The 20563-nt window shown below is 41.5% G+C and overlaps 1 long non-coding RNA gene across 1 annotated transcript; it reads left to right on the top strand.

Moving 5' to 3' along the window:
• The first annotated feature begins 18704 nt into the window (after positions 1-18704).
• LOC310753356 lies at positions 18705-19542 on the top strand. The gene is made up of 2 exons (XR_014543337.1): positions 18705-19012; positions 19295-19542. It is a non-coding gene; the product is annotated as an uncharacterized lncRNA (long non-coding RNA).
• Positions 19543-20563: the final 1021 nt, after the last annotated feature.

Raw genomic sequence — 20563 nt, 5'->3', positions numbered from 1 at the left:
GGACAATATCAAGTCTAAAGGTTTGTGAACCATTTCCATTAGACCATTTCTTGGTGCTCTGGGCCTCCTAAGGGTGCTGAAGATATTTGTTATATTGCTATAAAACAATTGCAAGTAGATTGTTAAAAAGAATTGAGAGTTCTTGCCATTACTTACAGGTTTTTGCAACACATTTGCAAAACTATTGCAATTAGTTTAAAATGTTTGCAACTTATATTTGTTTATATTTTCCCTTCCTTATTATTGAAATTCGGGGCTCAGCAGGCTTGTCTTTCACTTCAGGCAGCAAAGTATCTTGGGCTGGCCCTGCCCTCAATGTTAGTCCTCTGTTCAGCCTTTGCCTGTATTCAACAAGCTTCTTACATATTGAATTCCACCTCTTTTTTGGCCATTTTTCTTCCAGTTATCCTTAAGTCCTAAATTTAATGCACATTTTTTTCTCCCCTTATTTATTGTATTTTTATTCCAGCCTTTCTCCAGAAATCACATGGTGTGTGTGTGTGTGTGTGTGTGTGTGTGTGAACCTCACAAAATGAAATAGCCCCAACTCATAGCTCAATTCTTTCTTGGAAAGAGTCTTAGCAATAAAAAGATTTTATTAAGGCAAAGTAACCAGTAGGGCATATGCACTGCTAATGAGATACCAGTTTTTGAAAAAGACCATTTAGATAAAGTTAGATTTTCAATGTTTCTTTTTTTAAAAAAAAAGCTCTTTAGACGTGCACATGCAAGACTAGCTTTTGACACCAGCCTTAGAATATATGAAACATGCAAGAGTAATAATGCAAGCACTTGTAGTTCTGAAGGCATTTCTTGAGGAGACTGTTGAAAGGGTGTGATGGGGGGGGAGAGAGAGAGAGAATGAAAAGATGTTCCCAGCGTCCAAGACAGTGTTATTTTCAGATGCCAGAGCTATCTCGGCTAACAAACATGGAACTCATTTGCTGAGGCTTCCCGTTTTCTGAACTCCTTCATAACAAGACCCTTGAGAATTTAGTTTACAGTTCTCACTTCTGAAAATCACTCTCAGAACTGTGCAAAGCAGCTCGTGTTCCCTCTTGCAGAGTAGCCAGTTGGATATTGTTGACAGTGACAGGTTGTTTAGCCCTGAAGTTTCCATTTTTTAGGCTTCTGATAATTGCTTCTTCCTAAAAATTGCTGGCATGCCTAGCATAGAATTTAATTTAGACTAGAATCCACATTGTCTTTCTTTCTTTCTTTCTTTCTTTCTTTCTTTCTTTCTTTCTTTCTTTCTTTGATATCACATATGCTCATTTGAGCATCCCAAAGTTTTATTTTACCACCCCCTCCTCCTGTTCTTTTAACAGCAGCTTGATTTGCAGACATTTGTAGTGGGCAACAGTGGCGTAGCATGGGTTGTCAGCACCCGGGGCAAGGCAAGTAATTTGCACCCCCTAACCCATGGATTTGCTCCCCCTAATCCTAACCCCCAGATGTTGCGCCTGGTGCAGCCGGGCCCCCCTGCACCCCCCACGCTACGTCACTGGTGGGCAACGCTTATCTCCCACATTCCTGCATTATTTCCTGAGATTCCTGCATTGCAGCGGGTTCGATTGGATGACCCTTGGGGTCCTTGCCAACTTTACAGTTCTATGATTCCACTGTGCTGTGAAAAGCTTCAGTTGCTAATTCCTGCCTATCAAGCTACAGTTAGAGAACCAGGGTCAGGCCAGGATCATCTTCTTCTTCTTCTTCTTCTTCTTCTTCTTCTTCTTCTTCTTCTTCTTCTTCTTCTTCATTCTTGGTTATTGCATCATCCATTCCCAATAAGCTGGGCTGGTTTCACAACAGGTCTAATTGTTGAGATATTCTCTTCCACCTTAAGGGACAGATGTGTGGAATTGTTGCATGTCTGTCTACACTCCAGCACAGCTTGCTGGAAACTTCTGTTTGTGTATAGCTTTTGCTTTAGCTGTTTTGCTTCAGACACGAAGGAGATCAGACATGTTTCCTTTTGTCCTGATCTACGCTGAATAAAGTTGCTTGTAAATATGCTCACACAGCCTCCCGTGCCACTTGTGTTTGTGCAGTGTTTTTTTTTTTATAAATTTTTTATTGGTTTTTCAACACATATTAAATGACAAAACAACACAATACATAAACAAACAAACAAACATATAAACACGTATAATTTCTTAACCTTTCTTTCCTTAAACCTTATTTCAGCGACTTCCCCATACCTCCCCTTTCTGCATCCCTGTTTTAAATCAATCCAGCAACCCCTAATTTCAATTTCTTATAGCACTTTCTTTAAATCTTTTTTCTCATATCCAATTGTTTGTCACTGCAATTCTGTTTTGCTTTACCCAAGACATTTTAACATTCATTAATTTTACAACAATTCTTAAGATAAACTTTAAATTTCTTCCAATCTTCTTCCACCGTCTCTTTCCCTTGGTCACGGATTCTGCCAGTCATCTCCGCCAGTCCCATGTAGTCAATCACCTTGGTCTGCCATTCTTCCAGTGTGGGTAGTTCTTGTGTCTTCCAATACTTTGCTAAGAGTACTCTTGCTGCTGTTGTAGCATACATAAAAAACGTCCTATCTTTCCTTGACACCAATTGACCTACCATGCCCAGGAGAAAAGCTTCTGGTTTCTTCACGAAAGTGCATTTAAGCACCTTTTTCATTTCATTATAAATCATTTCCCAGAAGACCTTAATCCTAGGGCACGTCCACCAAAGGTGGTAGAAGGTACCTTCAGTTTCCTTACATTTCCAACATTTGTTATTGGGCGTATGGTAAATTTTTGCCAGCTTGACTGGGGTCATGTACCACCTATATATCATTTTCATAATGTTCTCTCTTAAGGCATTACATGCCGTGAACTTTATACCGGTGGTCCATAACTGTTCCCAGTCAGCAAACATAATGTTATGACCGATGTCTTGTGCCCATTTAATCATAACTGATTTAACCGTCTCATCCTGTGTATTCCATTTCAACAGCAAGTTATACATTCTTGATAGATTCTTGTGTTTGTGCAGTGTTTGCTCTGCTGAATAGCGTGCTCAATCTTCTAAAGCTTGGGCCGCAGATTTATGCTGCACCAAGGACCGGAGTTCGCCTCCAGACACTCACACAGGACATTCACCACCTTCACTGGTTCTGATTTAAAAGAGAGGTAGAGCCTGGGTATCATCTGCGTACTGATGACCACCCAGCCTGAACCCCCTGATGATCTTTCCTAGCAGCTTCATATAGTTCTTAAAAAGCATAGGGGAGAGGACAGAGCCCTGAGGCACCCCACAAGTGAGAGACCAGGGGTCTGAACACTTATTTCCCAATACCACTTTCTGGACACGGCCCAGGAGGAAGGAGCAGGACCACTGTATAACAGTGCCCCCCACTCCCAGCTCCTCTAGACAGTCCAGAAGGATGTCATGGTCAATGGTATCAAAGGCCTTTGTCCCTAGCCTGCCAGAGATCACTGACCAGCGCAACCAAGGCGGTTTCAGTCCCATAATGAGGCCTGAATGCAGATTGGAAGGGATCCAAATGGTCCGCATACTACAGGCGTGCCTGAAGTTGTTCAGCGACTACCCGCTCAATCACCTTGCCCAAGAATGGAAGATTTGCAACTGGGTGATAGTTGGCTGGGGCCATATTGGCTGGGTCCAAATATGGTTTTTTAAGAAGCGGTTTAATAACCACCTCTTTCAGCAGGTTTGGGAAGGCTCCTTCACAGTGAAGCATTCACCACCCCGTGGAGCCCATCACCCAGCCCTTCCCAGCTCAATTTTATGAGCCAGGGTGGGCAAGGGTCAAGGAGACAGGTGGTTTATTTCACTCATCCAAGCAGTTTGTGATCCTTCAGGTATGTTGCACCATCAGGGCCTTAAAGCTAAGCACTTTGTGTTGGAGTTGTTACATTTCCTATTTCTGTCCCACAAGCTAGAGTGAACCTAAATGGTCTAAATTAAATGGAGGGATTACCTAAACATGCTGAAATTGCAGAACAATTGTAGCAAAAGAGAAACACCGGGAGCAACTATTAATTTCAGATTAAGACTGTGTCAAGGATTGAAGGCTAATCCATTAAACTAAAGTGGCTTTGATATGAAGCTAATGTGAATCAATGTCAGGGAAGTCAAATCATTAGAGGTTACCAATCAATTTCATTGCTGAGATCAAGCAGAGGTCTGAGAGCTTTTGATAGGATTATAATGAAAGTCAATAGGAGAAATATGAAGTCCCTGATTCCTTTTCAGTTAATATTTGATTGGATTATGGGGAGGGGAAAGGATTAAGCTACGGTAAGAAAAGGTCATTGGGAATTCAGAACGATTCCCAGCAACTCAATTGTTTTAATCAGCACCGCTGCTGTGCCTGCTGTTGTTCACTGCAACATACAGGTTGCTCAGTCTTTGCCCTCCCCCAAAGTGGGATGAATTTAATGTGATATGAATTTGCAAGCTGCACTGAGACAGGTCAACTGCCCCTGTGGCCCCTCCCATGCCACTGGATAAATTTCGGGTGTTTTTCCTTGAGGAGAGCATTCCAGAACTGATTCTAATAGCTGAGGAGTCCTTCTCAATGCCTGTCACCACCCACCGAACTTCAGAGAATTGGAGAACTCAAGAAAAGGCCCCTGAAACTATTGGTGTACAGAACATATGGGCAGTTATATTTGGGTTATAGGTAGATCACCACTAAGTTTCTCTTCTTTACATTGTAGCACCATTGACCTTTCTCAAAAGGAACTCCAAAACCTTGTACCATCTTCAAACTACTGGATGGTGCTGTCAAAGGTATCTTCTTCTTCTTCTTTGGTGATCACTCATAGCTGAGTAAGATTGTCTTCCATGAACATGGTTTTAACAGTGAATCCGTAAATGACTGTGGAGGACAATTGTGGATCTACATGTCCTTCCACAGTGGGGACATAGGTTTCTGGGCAGGAGTTGATCAAGGTGAAGGTTTGCCAAGCGTGCCTTCCTCTTAGCATGTTTCTCCCCTTCTTCCTGAGTTTGAGTGTCTTCAAAGTCCATGACACCATTGGTAAAGGCTGTTCTCCAATTGGTGCGCTCGCAGGCCAGTGTTTCCCAGTTTTCAGTGTTTAGGCTACAATTTTTTAGATTTGCCTTGAGAGAGTCTTTAAACCTCTTTCATTGACCACCAGCATTACGCTTTCCATTTTTAAGTTTGGAATAGAGTAGCTGCTTTGGAAGACAAAAATCAGGCATCCACACAACATGACCAGTCCAACAAAGTTGATGCTGAAGAATCATCGCTTTGACACTGGTGATCTTTGCTTCTTCCAGTACACTGGCATTAGTCTTCCCAAGTGATGTGTAAAAATTTTCGGAGACACCCTTGCACGAATCTTTCGAGGAGTTGGAGATGGCGTTTGTAAGTGGTCCATGTTTCACAAGCGTACAGTAAGGATGGTAGTAAAATAGCTTTGTAAAGAAGCATTTTGGTTTCCCTGTGAATGTCCCAATCCTCAAAGGTATCATTGCACCTGCTGTGCATGCCCAGAGAAATATAGTTGCAGTTGTGCAAACAAGAGGCAAAGAGAGCCTGACCCCCTAAACGTGACTTGGCTTTTAAGTCCTGTAGCATTCACACTATGCTAAACATGGGTCAGCGCTCTTATCGGCTTGGATAAAACACTCACAAAGTCTTTATCATCATGAAACTGTGCATTAGTCTTTGGAGATAAAAGGCTGAGTCATCTTACATCCATAGACTGTCACCAAGGTCCTGGGGCTTTGCAGAGCAGTTAAAAACAGTGCTGTTATGGTTGCTTGCAAAAGGCAAAACACACACAACGCTTCCTGCTCACACCTCCCTCAAGCACCACATTCCTGGATATATTCCCATTTTATCATTATTAACCCAGATGTGTCTAACCGCCCCCCTGGTGATGCTGTGGGAGTTTTTGGGATACCTGAGAGCCAGCAGTCAAGAAAAAGCAGTAAGCTTTTTTTCATTTTTTTTTGACAGTCACTACAGAAGTGGTTCCCTTGGCAACTGAAATCACACGAAGTGTCCTAGTGCTCCTATCTGGCTACAATTTCTTTTCAGTTTAATACTGCATGTCTAGGCTTCACATTGAGAATTCAATTCTGTCCTAGGGCTTTATTCATAATCTGGAAGTTACTTACGATATACTTTGAATTTAGACGGGCTACTGACAGGTTCAAAAAGACAGACTGTTGATTTATGTAACAACTCACAATATATTACTTCTTTGTAGGAGCGAGACGGTCTTATATTTGGTTTGGTTTTTAAAGGCATTTTTTTTATATGCTGGTCTCATTTCGTTGCTGAACAGAGCAGCTGTACTTAAGGTTTGGCCTTGCTGAGTTTTAAGCAAAGGGAGTATTAACAGCCACACTAAGACTAGTGATGATAAGAGAACTCTCCTCAGCTTGATTCAGAATCAGCTCAGGGACTGTGAGCTTTCTCAGCAAGCTCTTCTTAAAGAGGCTGCCCTGTTCCCCTGTTCTGAGGCTTCCCTTGGCTCATAATATTGGTGCAGGAATGATAATGGTGGCACATGCATTCACCTTGATCTAGGGTTGCCATGTTTCAAAAAGTGAAAATCAGGACACAAAAGTTGTTTTAATCTCTCTCTTTTTTAGAAAATTGGCCCAAAACAACACTTCCAACATGTGCAGCTATATTTCCCCAGACAATTTAGCCAATTTTCAAAAATTCAGCCCGGACGCCATTTTCGACAGGCCAATCCCAGCTATGTCCTGGAAATTCTGAATGCATGGCATTGTCCACCCCTAGAAACTCCAGTTCTCACGTCAGTCATTACCAGACATCTTCTCTGGCCCCCACCATACAATGTTTTAATAAGGGTACTTGGGAGTAGCCATTTTTTTCTCTGTACAGTTCCTCAGGAAGGCACATTATGATGTACAGTCACTTCCTGAGAGATTAATAAGAATAAAAAATTAGCAGGAAAGTTACTAGCTGCTCCAAGAATCTGAAAAGTGGTGGGTTGTTTTTGCTGGGTTGGGTTTTATTTGTTTGTTTGTTTTTGCTTTTGAAGAAGAAGAAGAAGAAGAAGAAGAAGAAGAAGAAGAAGAAGAAGCAAAAAAGCAGCCCTTGAACCACCTTGTGTTGTTGTGTTGCTGGACCCATGCATGAATTGGTGTGTAGATTATGTAGACTAATCCTCATATCTACATTGCAATCTGCATGGGGACCTGGTGGGTTCAAAATAAGGAGGTTGGCTCCCAAATGTCGTGTGAACAAGATTCTTCCAACCTGCTTAGTGTCATGAAGAAGATGGGTGAGGATTGCAGATGGATGGGTCTGTCTAGTTCAGTGTCTCTTAGTTTCTTATTTTTCTGAACTTAAATTCAGTTATCCATATTTCCACATCAGCATGCTTTTAAGAAACGAAACAAAAAAGCCCTCATGAAAATGCATTTTAATGTGAATTTCTCCTAATATACACTGGTTTATATATAATTTTGTTTAATACACACATTTTTGCAAGGCACTTATCCTAACATAATGCATTGTTGCATGTTTCTTTTTATTCATATGTGCATCATTATCAGTGGCTCCCTTATTCTCTTATTAATAGCAAAAATACCAACGTAACAGTTGCCGGAATTGATTTCTGGCAAGTTCCTACTGAAAAAAAGCCCTGATCATTATGCGCTCTTTAAACCAGTACAGTGATACCTTGGGTTAAGAAGTTAATTCATTCCGGAGGTCCGTTCTTAACCTGAAACCATTCTTCTTCTTTTTTATAAAATATTTATTGAGATTTTACAAAAAACAAAGGTTTACAGAATAAAAAGAAAACATATAAAAAGAAAGAAATAAGAAAAAAACATACAAAAATACATAAAAAATAAAAAATAAAAATAAAAATACAAAATGCAAAAAGTGAATAGGTAAAAAACAAACAAAACAAATCCAGTTTTTTTTTCCTTTAAACTCATTCGCTTGTTTCCTTGACCTCCTCACACCTCCCCTTTTTGTATTCCCATTTACATAATCAAATCAGCAAATCCTTACCCTCTTTCATTTATCTTGACTCTATATCTTAACATATTATAACTATATATTTTCATCCATTATCAATCCATTTTTGCATATTCTTATTAACTTTGTTGCTAATGCCACTTATTTTCAATCCAACATCATTTTAACATTCATTAATTTTACAGTGTTTCTGAAGATGGTCTTTAAATTTCTTCCAGTCTTCTTCCACCAACTCTTCTCCCAGGTCTCGGATTCTGCCAGTCATTTCCGCCAATTCCATATAATCCATCACCTTCATCTGCCACTCTTCCAGGGTGGGTAAATCTTGTGTCTTCCAATACTTTGCAATAAGTATTCTTGCTGCTGTTGTTGCATACATAAAGAAAGTTCTATCCTTCTTTGGCACCAATTGGCCGACTATGCCCAGGAGAAAGGCCTCTGGTTTCTTCAGGAAGGTATATTTAAATACCTTTTTCATTTCATTATAGATCATCTCCCAGAAAGCCTTAATCTTTGGGCACATCCACCAAAGGTGAAAGAATGTACCTTCATTTTCTTTGCATTTCCAACATTTATTATCGGGCAAATGATATATTTTTGCAAGCTTGGCTGGTGTCATGTACCACCTGTATATCATTTTCATAATAGTCTCTCTTAAGGCATTACATGCCGTAAATTTCATACCGGTGGTCCACAACTGTTCCCAGTCAGCAAACATAATGTTGTGACCAATATCTTGTGCCCATTTGATCATAGCAGATTTAATCGTTTCATCCTGCGTATTCCATTTTACTCAGGGTGGAATGTTTTGATCCATTTAATGTGGGACTTTAAAAAGGGCTGTTGTTATCGCTGTTTTTCCATTTAATCATGCAGATATACAGTCTCCCCGGTACAGCTGATGGCTTAGCTGCAAACAAAAATGATGGAAGGGAGTCAATGTGTGTGCAAGCAAGGACATGGCAGAGTTTCAGTTTAATGAATTCAGCAGACAACAGAGGTTCTACTGTGTATTCGAGTGTGCAGTGGCATAGCGTGGGTTGCCAGTGCTCGGGGCCACCCGAAGGGAGTGGGTGGGTGGGAGGGACACGGAGGGAGTATGCATGTGCATTCAACTGCCTTATTGCATCTGCGTGACCCAGGATATCGCAGCCGCAGAGATAAGAAGAGTCGTTTTAACAGCAAGTTATACATTCTTGAAAGTATCTTAGTTTTGGGATCTAACAGTTCTGTTTCCAATTTTGATTTTTCCACCTGGAAGCCAATTTTTTTGTCCAAATTATAGGCCTCTCTTATTTGATAATAATGAAGCCAATCTCGCACTTTATCTTTTAATTTCTCAAAACTCTGCAATTTCAATTTGTCTCCTTCTTGTCCCAATATTTCCCAATATTTCGGCCATTTGGCCTCCATATTGAGCTTTTTCTGAGCCTTTGCTTCCATTGGTGACAACCACCTTGGGGTTTTATTTTCAAGTAAGTCTTTATATCTTATCCAGACATTAAACAATGCTTTCCTGACAATATGGTTTTTAAATGCTTTATGTGCTTTAACCTTGTCGTACCACAAATATGCATGCCACCCAAAAACATTATTAAAACCTTCTAAGTCCAAAATGTCTGTGTTCTCAAGAAGCAGCCAATCTTTAAACCAGCAGAATGCTGCTGATTCATAGTAAAGTTTAAGGTCTGGCAGGGCAAATCCGCCTCTTTCCTTTGCATCAGTTAATATTTTAAATTTTATTCTAGGCTTCTTGCCCTGCCAGACAAATCTAGAAATGTCTCTCTGCCACTTCTTGAAACAGTCCATCTTGTCCAAAATTTGCAATGATTGAAACAAAAATAACATTTTTGGCAATACATTCATCTTTATAACTGCAATTTGACCCAACAAGGAAAGCGTCAAATTTGACCATATTTCTAAGTCTTTTTTCACTTCTGTCCAACATTTCTCATAGTTATCTTTAAATAAGTTTAAGTTCTTAGCAGTCATATTAACCCCCAAATATTTTACTTTCTTAACTAATGTTAAACCTGTCCCCTTCTGAAACCTCTCTTTCTCAATCGGTGTTAAATTTTTCTCAAGAACTTTAGTTTTTGACTTCTTCAGCTTAAATCCTGCCACATGACCAAATTCTTGAATCAGTTCTAATACTCTTCTCGTACTAGATTCTGGCTCCTGTAATGTCAAAAATAGGTCATCTGCAAAAGCTTTCAATTTGTATTGTTTGGCTCCGACCTGAATACCTTTAATCAGACAGTCCCTTCTAATCATATTTAACAAAACGTCCAGGACCGAAATAAAAAGCAAAGGGGAAATTGGGCAGCCTTGTCGTGTCCCTTTCTCTATCTTAAATTCCTCTGTCATCACATTATTAACTATTAGTTTAGCCTTTTGTTCTGAGTAAATTGCACTTATACCATTTTCAAACCCTTGACCAACCCCCATCCCCTGAAGATTTTTCTTCATAAAATTCCAAGAAATATTGTCAAAGGCTTTCTCCGCATCTATGAAAATTAAAACTGCTTTGGTATTGATGTTCACTTGCAACTTCTCCAAAATGTTAATTATATTCCTTGTGTTGTCAGACAAGTGTCTACCTGGGAGAAAGCCAGCTTGGTCCTTATGTATCTCTTCCACTAATACTTTTTTTAATCTATTAGCCAAAATATCAGCAAATATTTTGTAATCCACATTGAGCAGGGATATGGGGCGGTAGTTCTTAAGTTGTGTCTTTTCCGACTCAGTTTTCGGTATAAGCGTAATATAAGCTTCCTTCCACGACTCTGGCGCTTTTTTCCCCTCCAAAATTTCATTACAAACCTCCTTTAGTGGTTGAATTAACCAATCTTTCAAAGATCTATAGTATTTTGAGGTTAAGCCATCCGGCCCTGGAGATTTATCCAACTGCATATTCTGAATGGCACCTTCTACCTCCTGTTCTGTAATTTTGTGGTTCAGCATTAACTTGTTTTCTTGAGAGATTTTTTGTAATCCATTTGTTTTTAAAAATTGGTCTATATCAAACTCTTTCTGTGGCCCTTGTGTATATAACTGTTTAAAATACCTCTGGAAGCATTTTCTAATTTCCACTGAATTCTGAATGTTCTTTCCTTCCACTTCCAAATTAGTGATAGTATTGAGCTTTTGTCTTTTTTTCATTTGCCAAGCTAACAATTTTCCACATTTATCAGCCGATTCAAATGTCCTTTGTCTCATTTGTTTGATTTTCCATTCAATTTCTTGGTTCATCATCTTCATATATTGCACTTGATATAACTTTATGTCTCTCAGAATCTCTTGTGACTTTGGTTTCGCTCTTAGTTTCTTCTCACCCTCTTATTTTTTCCAAAATTTTATCTTTTTTCTCGTTTTGGGCTCTCTTCTTTATTGTATTCTGTTGAATCAGAAACCCCCTCAAAACTGCTTTGCTTGCGTCCCAGATTATTCTTTTTTCAGTAATAGTATTCAAATTTATCTCAAATTTATCTCAAAATAGTCTCTCAAGGTTTTTTGGGCCTTCTTGATAACCTCTTGATCTCTAAACAAGCTGTCATTCATCCTCCATCTGAAGGAACCGGTTGGTGTTAGTTTCATCTCCATTTTCACAGCATTATGGTCGGAGCAAGTTTTTGGGCAAATTTCCACTTTTCGATTCTTAGGTGCCAGTCCTCTAGTTATCCATATTTGGTCAATTCTTGTCCATGTCATTTTGGCTTCAGAGAAGAATGTTCCCTCTCTTCCTAAGGGGTTCTTAATTCTCCAAATGTCAATCAAGTCCATATTGTCAGTCAGTTCAAAAAAGGTTTTTGGTAGTTTGCCATCTTTAGTTACAACCTGTCTCTGCGACTTGTCCATATTTGTCCAGAGCAGCGCACGGAAACACCGTTTACCTTCCTGCTGGAGCGGTACCTATTTATCTACTTGCACTTGATGTGCTTTCGAACTGCAGGAGAAGGGCCGAGCAATGGGAGCTCACCCCGTTACGGGGATTCGAACCGCCAACCTTCTGATCAGCAAGTCCTAGGCTCTGTGGTTTAACCCACAGTGCCACCCGCGTCCCTCCACAGTGCCACCCGCGTCCCTATTTCAGTGGTACCTCAGGTTAAGTACTTAATTCGTTCCAGAGGTCCGTACTTAACCTGAAACCATTCTTAACCTGAGGCACCACTTTAGCTAATGGGGCCTCCCGCTGCTGTGCGATTTCTGTTCTCATCCTGAAGCAAAGTTCTTAATCCGAGGTACTATTTCTGGGGTAGCGGAGTCTGTAACCTGAAACATCTGTAACCTGAAGCGTCTGTAACCTGAAGCATCTGTAACCCGAGCTACCACTGTATATGTATTTTTGTACACATTATTTGGTGAGCAAACTGCATTACAAAATTCAGAGAAGCATGAATTTCAAAGGATGGTTTCACGTATTGTTTTGTAAAGTGTGGGTTATGTTGACTTGCCTTTCAATGCAAATTGAATGGAATTTCTTCCTCATCCCTAGGGCACACATTGTTCTCAGTTAGTTACCCCCCTCCCCTAATAATGGTGGTGCCAGTTATCTACTGAAAAGTTATCTACTGTGTATCTGACGAAGTGTGCATGCACACGAAAGCTCATACCAAGAACTAACTTAGTTGGTCTTTAAGGTGCTACTGGAAAGAAAAATTTTTTTTTGTTTTGACTACTGAAAAGAGTTGGAGATGTACTCAAAGGAGCAGTATAACATCAAAAGACTGGGAACCACAACTTCCCTTTTGTGTACAGGACATTTGTAATTTGTGATTTTCATATTCAGAGGAGTCGCAGTCATGTGTTTGATTTGTACACGTTCCAGCACTGGACAGCTTATCAGAGTAGATACATGGTGGTAATTTGTGGGGTTAGCCAGTGACGGATGAACCAGCTTTCAGAATGCCCATCACTAGCAAAGCATATGTTCAAGGGAAGCAGGTTCTGCTCTGATCTCTGCTACTCCAGTTGAACTAACAGGGCTTGCACAAGAGACGGCACTGATGCCAATTCCTAAAAATTCAAAACCTCAGTAACTAAAATCACACCTCCAGAGAGCATTTATTATTGTGTTTCCCCTTTGTTTGTCAGAGCAGTGTGTGGAAGCACCCTTCCATAAATAATGGGAAAGTGGAAAGTGAGCGTTACTGTGTCTTGTCCTATGGGTTCCTGCAAAGTGTGCTTTGAACTGGTGAAGCTTGTCAATGTCCTATCCCTGGTCAGCTGTGATGGCCTGGGAATTGGATTCAGAGGCTGAACCTGATGAATCCCAGCCTGCACAGGAGTCCCTGCCTCTAGGACCAGCTGAGCTGGGGCTAGGCCTTGAACCTGAAGGGCCCTCACCTGTGCCGGATCCTCAGGAGCTGAATCTGCTCTGGCTCCGGACGTGATGGAGGACCCATTGCCTGCAGGTGCTCCACTCTCAGCCCCGTCAGGGGAAGCTGAGGTTGCCTCTGGGTCTGGTAATCGTCCAGCCTCTCCTGAGCTGCAGAGGCTCAGGGCAGAGAGGCAGAGGGAACTAAGTTCTCGCAGGAGGAGTGCTCGCCTCCAGGCCAGGAGAGGCGAGTCACCTGTGGACCGGGACCACCCTATGCCTCGGGGCAGATAAAAGCCAGCCAGCCCAGTCCCAGGTTGCGGGAGCAACATTGTTGGTAACCTGTTCCTGCTGGCACCCTGTCCTGCTGTTCTGCCACAGTTCCTGACCACACCTGACTCCTTGCCTTGGACCCCGCTTCAGCCTTAACGGGCAGCCTCCATACCACACCCTCGACCTCGGACTGGACTCGAACCATGCCGCACGGTAATCCCCTGGGACCAGCACATCAGCATTCTTTGAACCATGCGAGCCACAAATGCAAACTGTCTTAGTTCAAACAGTTAACTTCCCCAGGAGTTCATAGGTGTTCAGATTCTGCTTCATCAAACACAATGCATAGTTTTGTGGCAGCAATAGATTTATTGTTTATTTCGTGAACTACAGTCCATATTATTGGAAAGCTCTTTATGGTTTGGGGTCCATAGAGAGCAGTTTGGCCCCACAACATCTTGAGAACTGCCGTCTCCCGACGGAAGTCATCAGCTGCAGCCCTACCTCATGCCCTGCTGTCATCAAGGTATGGTGGGCACAGTGACTCAAAATAGGGTACCGGCACCAAGGGACATGGGTGGTGCTGTGGTCTAAACCACTGAGCCTCTTGGGCTTACCAATCAGAAGGTCGGTGGTTCAAATCCCCACGACGGAGTGTGCTCCCGTTGCTCTGTCCCAGCTCCTGCCAACCTAGCAGTTTCAAAGCATGCCAGTGCAAGTAGATAAATAGGTACCGTTGCAGTGGCCATTTCCGTATGCTCTGGTTTCCATCACTGTGTTGCGTTGCACCAGAAGCAGTTTAGTCATGCTGGCCACATGTGGACAAACGTCGGCTCCTTCAGCCTTAAAGTGAGATGAACGCTGCAACCCCATAGTCGCCTTTGACTGGACTTAACCGTCCAGGGGTCCTTTACCTTTACCTTTACTGGCACCCACAATGTAAATTTCCCTCCCCTAAAGGTTCACGTGACTGCTGCAATACAGACTTCTGCCATACTATAAACATTGTTTTATTCTACTGTAATTTTTTACTGCCTAACTCTTTCTTCTTCTTCTTCTTCTTTTTGGTTAGGGTACTCTGTAAGCTGCTTTGAGGGTCACCGGGGAGAAAAGTGGCCTATAAATTTTTAAAAGTGAAGCAATAGACCATCAAGGCTACACCTCTGGAAGATGTTATTCCCGTAGCAGTTGGATGGGAAGGGCAAGAGGGGACAGGGCTGCTTATCTGGCTTCCCAACAAAGGGTCATGGCCCATTATCAAGAGGGGGAGGTGGGAGGTTGTAGGGAAGTCAGTACAGTGCAGCCCCAATGGCAGAGCCAATTGGATGTTCCCGCCACTGTGTCCACACCAACTTGACCACTTCTCCCTTCTCTCTCTTTATAATTGGCAGTGACCCTGGTGATGTGAAGGAGGATAAGCAACAGCATCCCTCTCACCTTGCCTGGCTGATTGCTGCTATGTTACTCTGGTTCTTTCTGGATCTTGCATTGCATTGTTTTACAAAATAATGTTTGGGATGAGAGAGAGAAAAAAGTTGTGTGAATCCTGCATACCTGACTCTTGGACCCCAGACTAGTGTTTTGTAGGCTGTTTGAAGTGACGTTCATTAATGAAAGATTGTCAGTCTCAAAAAAGTGTCTCTGAAACGAATGGGAAAGAAAGACGGGGTGTGTACTAAAATGGTTTGTTCGCATTCATCTCAAACTAGTGTCAAAGCGAAAGACTTTTATGTTGAAAGAACGGCTGAAGATTGGGACAAAAAAGAAATGGAGTGATTGATTGACAAGTAGGAAATGATAACATGAATTACTTACAAAAGGTCAGACCTACCTCCCTGCTGAGGCTTTTCAAATATCACACAGATTATTTGTATAGCGAATGGTTGGTATTTAACCTCATTTGAATGGACTGCTATGTGTTTGCTCTGTTTCTAGCTTTGAAGTGCCTAGGATAATATCTGTGTTATATTCAATTTCTTCCTATCAATACATTCCTAATGAATATTTGACCTCTTCCAGTCTCTTCGGATTTTGGGGTGGGGGGTGGGAGTTCACCTTGAGAACCATAATTAGCTGCTGTGGCAAGGATTTCAAGGGCTTATAGGTTTCTTTGCAGTTTTCTCAATGTTGAGTTAGGTTATTATTGGATGTTCTTGTGAAAACTCAGTAAAAGAATCTTAATGATGTCCTATCACTGGTAAATCATTGGTTTTGAGAGGCTTTATCTGACTTGTCACATCATCCCCCCTCCCCATTTCTAATGTTTTGTGTGTGAGTGACATTGCCTACATATAGGGCAGTATACAAATCATCATCAACATCATCATCATCATCATCTACTGTGCCTAGATATAAAAGATGTGTAATCTGTGTTTTCATGCAACCCAATCCAGTGCATGTTTGTTCACAAGTCAGTCCCATTGCATTCAGCGGGACTTTCTGTTCTTTAAATTGGCACAGGATTGCAGCATTAGAATAAATACCTTTGGCCACCAGTGCAGTGTTTTGCAGTACCCTAACTCCAGTCAACAATCATTTTCTAAAAATATAAAAGTAAAGATCATGTAAACCTTTGAAGTTCAGTTTATCTATTGAGACACTGCAATCATTACCCATTTTCCAGTTTTTGACAGCACAAGAGGAAAATAGTTAAAGGTGTACTCAAGTTGTTGGAAATACAGTGGCACAAAAGAAATCTGGAAATTTTAATATACTCTTTGCAGCTGGTTCCTATGTCTCTATACAAATTCTTGCCTCTTCTGAGATTGAAGGGGGGGGACACACCAAACAAATATGTGCCAAGTAGGGACACGTAAATAATTACCAACGGATCAATAAATCCATACAAAACAGCTTATTTTGCAGTAGTACAATGTAGTAGCTGATGGATTTTTGGAAGAGGCTTTGTCTGCTGGAAGGCTCATTATCGCATAAAAGCAAAAATGGATTCAAAGTAATAAGGTTCAGCACCTCCTTCTCTCTATGCCCACACATTTTTTGCTAATGCAAAGGGACAAGATCCAGGCTCAGTATTGTGAGAAGCTATTGCACTGTGACTAAGAGCTATCTGTTGCTTGCTGTGCCTGGCCTCGCTACCAAATTGTGAGTAAAAATGAAGGGAGAAGGAATGGGTTTTCTGTGCAGTCAGTCTGAAACGGGACCCAAAATCCTCATTTTTCCTCCTCCAAGGGAGCATTTCTAAAATGCATTAACTTGAGCTCTTGAGTCAATGTATAAACAGAAAGCCAGCTGTAAAAACAAGTGCTCAAAGCCCTCTCCTTTATCAGTCTGTGACAGCAATGGATGACCTTGCCAGTTCCAGTGGAGCAGGGATGGCACGTCTGGGTCTTATCTCACATCCTGACCACAAAGATGCACAGACCTTGTCAGGTCTGACAAGAGACCAGGAACGGCGCCAGGAGTGCTCTTAGAGTTGGTGACCTCCTGCCCCAAGATAAGAGTATAGGAACAGGAACAACCTTTTATGGTCAAGAGTACCGGAACAGGAATATCTGTTTATGGGCATGGATGTCAACTTACGTGTATAAGCTGACATTGACGTGGTTGGATTCCTGGGAAAGGGGGGAGAGGGTGCCTGGAGGATATATATACTGCATGAAATTTCTCATTTCTTTGGACTTGCTGTGGACTGACCACACAAGTGCCTTCTGCTATCCGGAGAGCAGAATAAACTCTTTCTCTGAATCAACCTCGGTGTCATTTGACTTCCTTTCTCCCTCCCAGGAGCAATGCAGGGCCCACCAGTAGGTAGAGTCTAATAAGGCTACAAAACAAAATTTAAAATGAATGTGAAAGAGGAGCAGAAACATCTGGGGGAGGGGAAGTTGTCTGCTCAGGAGGAACATCTGGGGGGGAATTCATTTTTTGGGGGGAGTGGAAAAAATCCTATAAAATTAGCAAAAGTCCTTTGATTTTTTAAAAAATGGTATGTATTGCATCATTGCAGGCTGCCACTAGATTTCACTGACAGTGAGATTTCAGATGAATATGTAGATAAGCCTTGGGTGTCCCTTCCATCTTATGATTCTGTGAAAACTCTGATATTGAGAGATACTGAGTTTCTGTGTATCTGTGGGCAGTGGCGTAGCAAGGTCAGGTGGTACCCGGTGCAGAAAATTTCTTGTCACCCTCCCCATTGAATTCACACACCCCTCTGCAAAAATGCTTTGACTTTCTTTCATATTTTCTTACAAAGAAATGTGGATTCTGGACCTCTGATAACAAGTAGTCGACTGTGGACAGATACTTAAATCTACAGGATGGATTGTGTTTTGGCTTGTGTTACAGTGGTACCTCGGATTAAGTACTTAATTCGTTCTGGAGGTCTTTTCTTAACCTGAAACTGTTCTTAACCTGAAGCACCACTTTAGCTAATGGGGCCTCCCGCTGCTGCCACGCCGCCGGAGCACGATTTCTGTTCTCATCCTGAAGCAAAGTTCTTAACCCGAGGTACTATTTCTGGGTTAGCGGAGTCTGTAACCTGAAGCGTATGTAACCTGAAGTGTATGTAACCCAAGGTACCACTGTATTTTAATTATAGGAGGCATGTTCCAAGAGACTGCTATCTACTCCCACTATAAATAAACTGGCAGTGATCTACTCATTGGATTGACCAATCTTGTCCAGCTTTTGGGGGGGATCCAAAGTTGCTGAGCTCTTGGGGGAAGCTTGCCGCCCTACAGCTGAGGGGGACGCGGTGGGCGAACCGTTTTGGCAGCGGGAAGCCTGCGCATGCCTAAGCCGCAGCGTCTCTCACAGACAGTTAGTGCCGCACACCATTTTGTCACCCCCCTCAGAGGTGACACCCAGGACGGACCGCCCCCACCTTGCAGTGCCCCGTCTGTGGGGAGCAGAAAGGAGGTAACTTTACAGAGGCAAAAAGAAAAGGAAGCATGGGGGAAAGGTTCTGCAAATCTCTTCCAAATTTGGGGTCTTAATGAGGGACCCATTGAGATCAGGGACTTAAAAGGGGAGTCTGGGAAGACTTTCAGTGTGCAAGGGATTGTTGACAGGTGAGAGGCCCCACCTACATGCCAATCAAGTGATGTCATAATGGCATTCTGTGGTTGGTAGGTGGTTGGCCCCACCCACCTGTCAGATTTGCCCCATGAAGCCAGATCTCCATCCCTAGATATGCTTTCTGATCTGGATACAGCACAAAAGAGCAGCTGAATGTTTGGATTGGAAACATTTCTGTTCCCTTTTATTGCAAGATGTAGCAGTGACGCATTCTCCTGAAGAAGCCCCTTTTCTATTGCTAAGCACAAATTAGCACGCTAATATGAACCTCACTGCTATAAAAATGAGCGGTGAGTAATAATTTTACCTCCTTTCTTACTGTGACCATTTGTAGCCAAAAGTACACCTGAAATTAATAAAATACTTGTTGCAAAGTCCGGACACCTTCACTTTGAAGCAAGGTAAGGAGAAACAGAGTTCCTCCATAAATTCAAAGGATGTGTAATTGGTAAAAGTCCAACTAATAGCAAATCAGTTCAACTACCGTGTTTTAGATTTCTTGCAACACCAGCTATCCCCGAAATTCCATTAAATATGATTAGTTTAATTATTTTGTCCTTAGTAGAAGAGTGCTAATTAACTTGGTAATGATAAATATGCATTTGAATGTCAGTTTAAAACCCCTAAAGATTCTCATTATCCTTAAAATCTGAGGTATGGATTTTTTAATTTTCTTTTTTTAGCATTAGGATAACCACAGAAAAGATTTCTTCAAAGTTGAGAGAGGAACTCAAAGGTAGCAGGCATGAAAATGTCGTAACAATTCTGCAGTTCTTATCAAGGCTTTCTTCCAATGGAATGAACAAAGAAACGTGAATTTTTGGTGCCACCTTTTCTTCAAATGCTGTCCACATGTGGATAACAGCAATACAGATGCAATAAAACAGAGTACAATATAATAAAGGAGCAATAAAATAAAATGTAAAAAGGATGCCTACATTGTCAGTGAAGACTCATTGAAATCAATAGACGCAAGTAAAGATTAGAGTGAGCATAGCCTAGTTGGAAACAACCAGTTTAAACCAATTTTAAACATTTTTAAATGTATTTGCAAATCAGATTGTGGGTCAAAGTACTGATGAAATAAAATGCAGTTGCTTGGGCCTGAGGATCATCATAGATGGGGATGGATGGGCTACCACTGGCAATATTTATCAGTCAAAGAGCTTATTGGAGTGTGAATGCTCTGAACATGTGACAATAAAGATTAACTTGATAATAATAATTTTGTTATTTGTACCCCACCAATCTGACTGGGTTGCCCCAGCGACTCTTGGCAGTTTTATTCTACATTTGGTGGGATGGGGGAGGGGGTGTTTGACATTTTATTTGTATTTTTATTGCTTTACAGAAGCTGTTGCAAAAGATGGAGTGAAAATAACTCAAGTAAGCAAGTAACTAAAAGTTTAATGCAGGCTTCCTCAGCCTTGGCCCTCCAGATGTTTTGAGACTACAATTCCCGTCATCCCTGACCACTCGTCTTGCTAGCTAGGGATCGTGGGAGTTGTAGGCCAAAAACATCTGGAGGGCAGAGAGCCTGGTTTAATGCAACCCAGTCAGTATACAAATGAAATAACTACCACACCCACACAACTTAAGTTTCTGGCCATTCCCTCCCTGCAAGAAGTGAAGCTACAAGAAACCAGGCAGAGGGCCTTCTCAGTAGTGGCGCCCACCCTGTGGAACGCCTTCCCATCAAATGTGAAGGAGATGAGTAATTATATAATATTTAGAGAACATCTGAAGGCAGCCCTATATAGGGAAGCTTTTGAAGGTTTAATATTTTTACTATGTTTTTATCTATGCAGAAAACCACCCAGCATGGCTGGGGCAACCCAGTCAGATGGGTGGAGTACAAATAAATTTTTTTTTTATTATTATTATTATTATTATTATTATTATTATTATTATTATTATTATTTACCTGCAAGACAATACGGGAGGAGGGAGAA

This window comes from Podarcis filfolensis (assembly GCF_964270895.1).
Source record: "Podarcis filfolensis genome assembly, chromosome: 2".
NCBI lineage: Eukaryota > Metazoa > Chordata > Lepidosauria > Squamata > Lacertidae > Podarcis > Podarcis filfolensis.
This window is presented reverse-complemented; position numbering and strand designations above follow the sequence as displayed.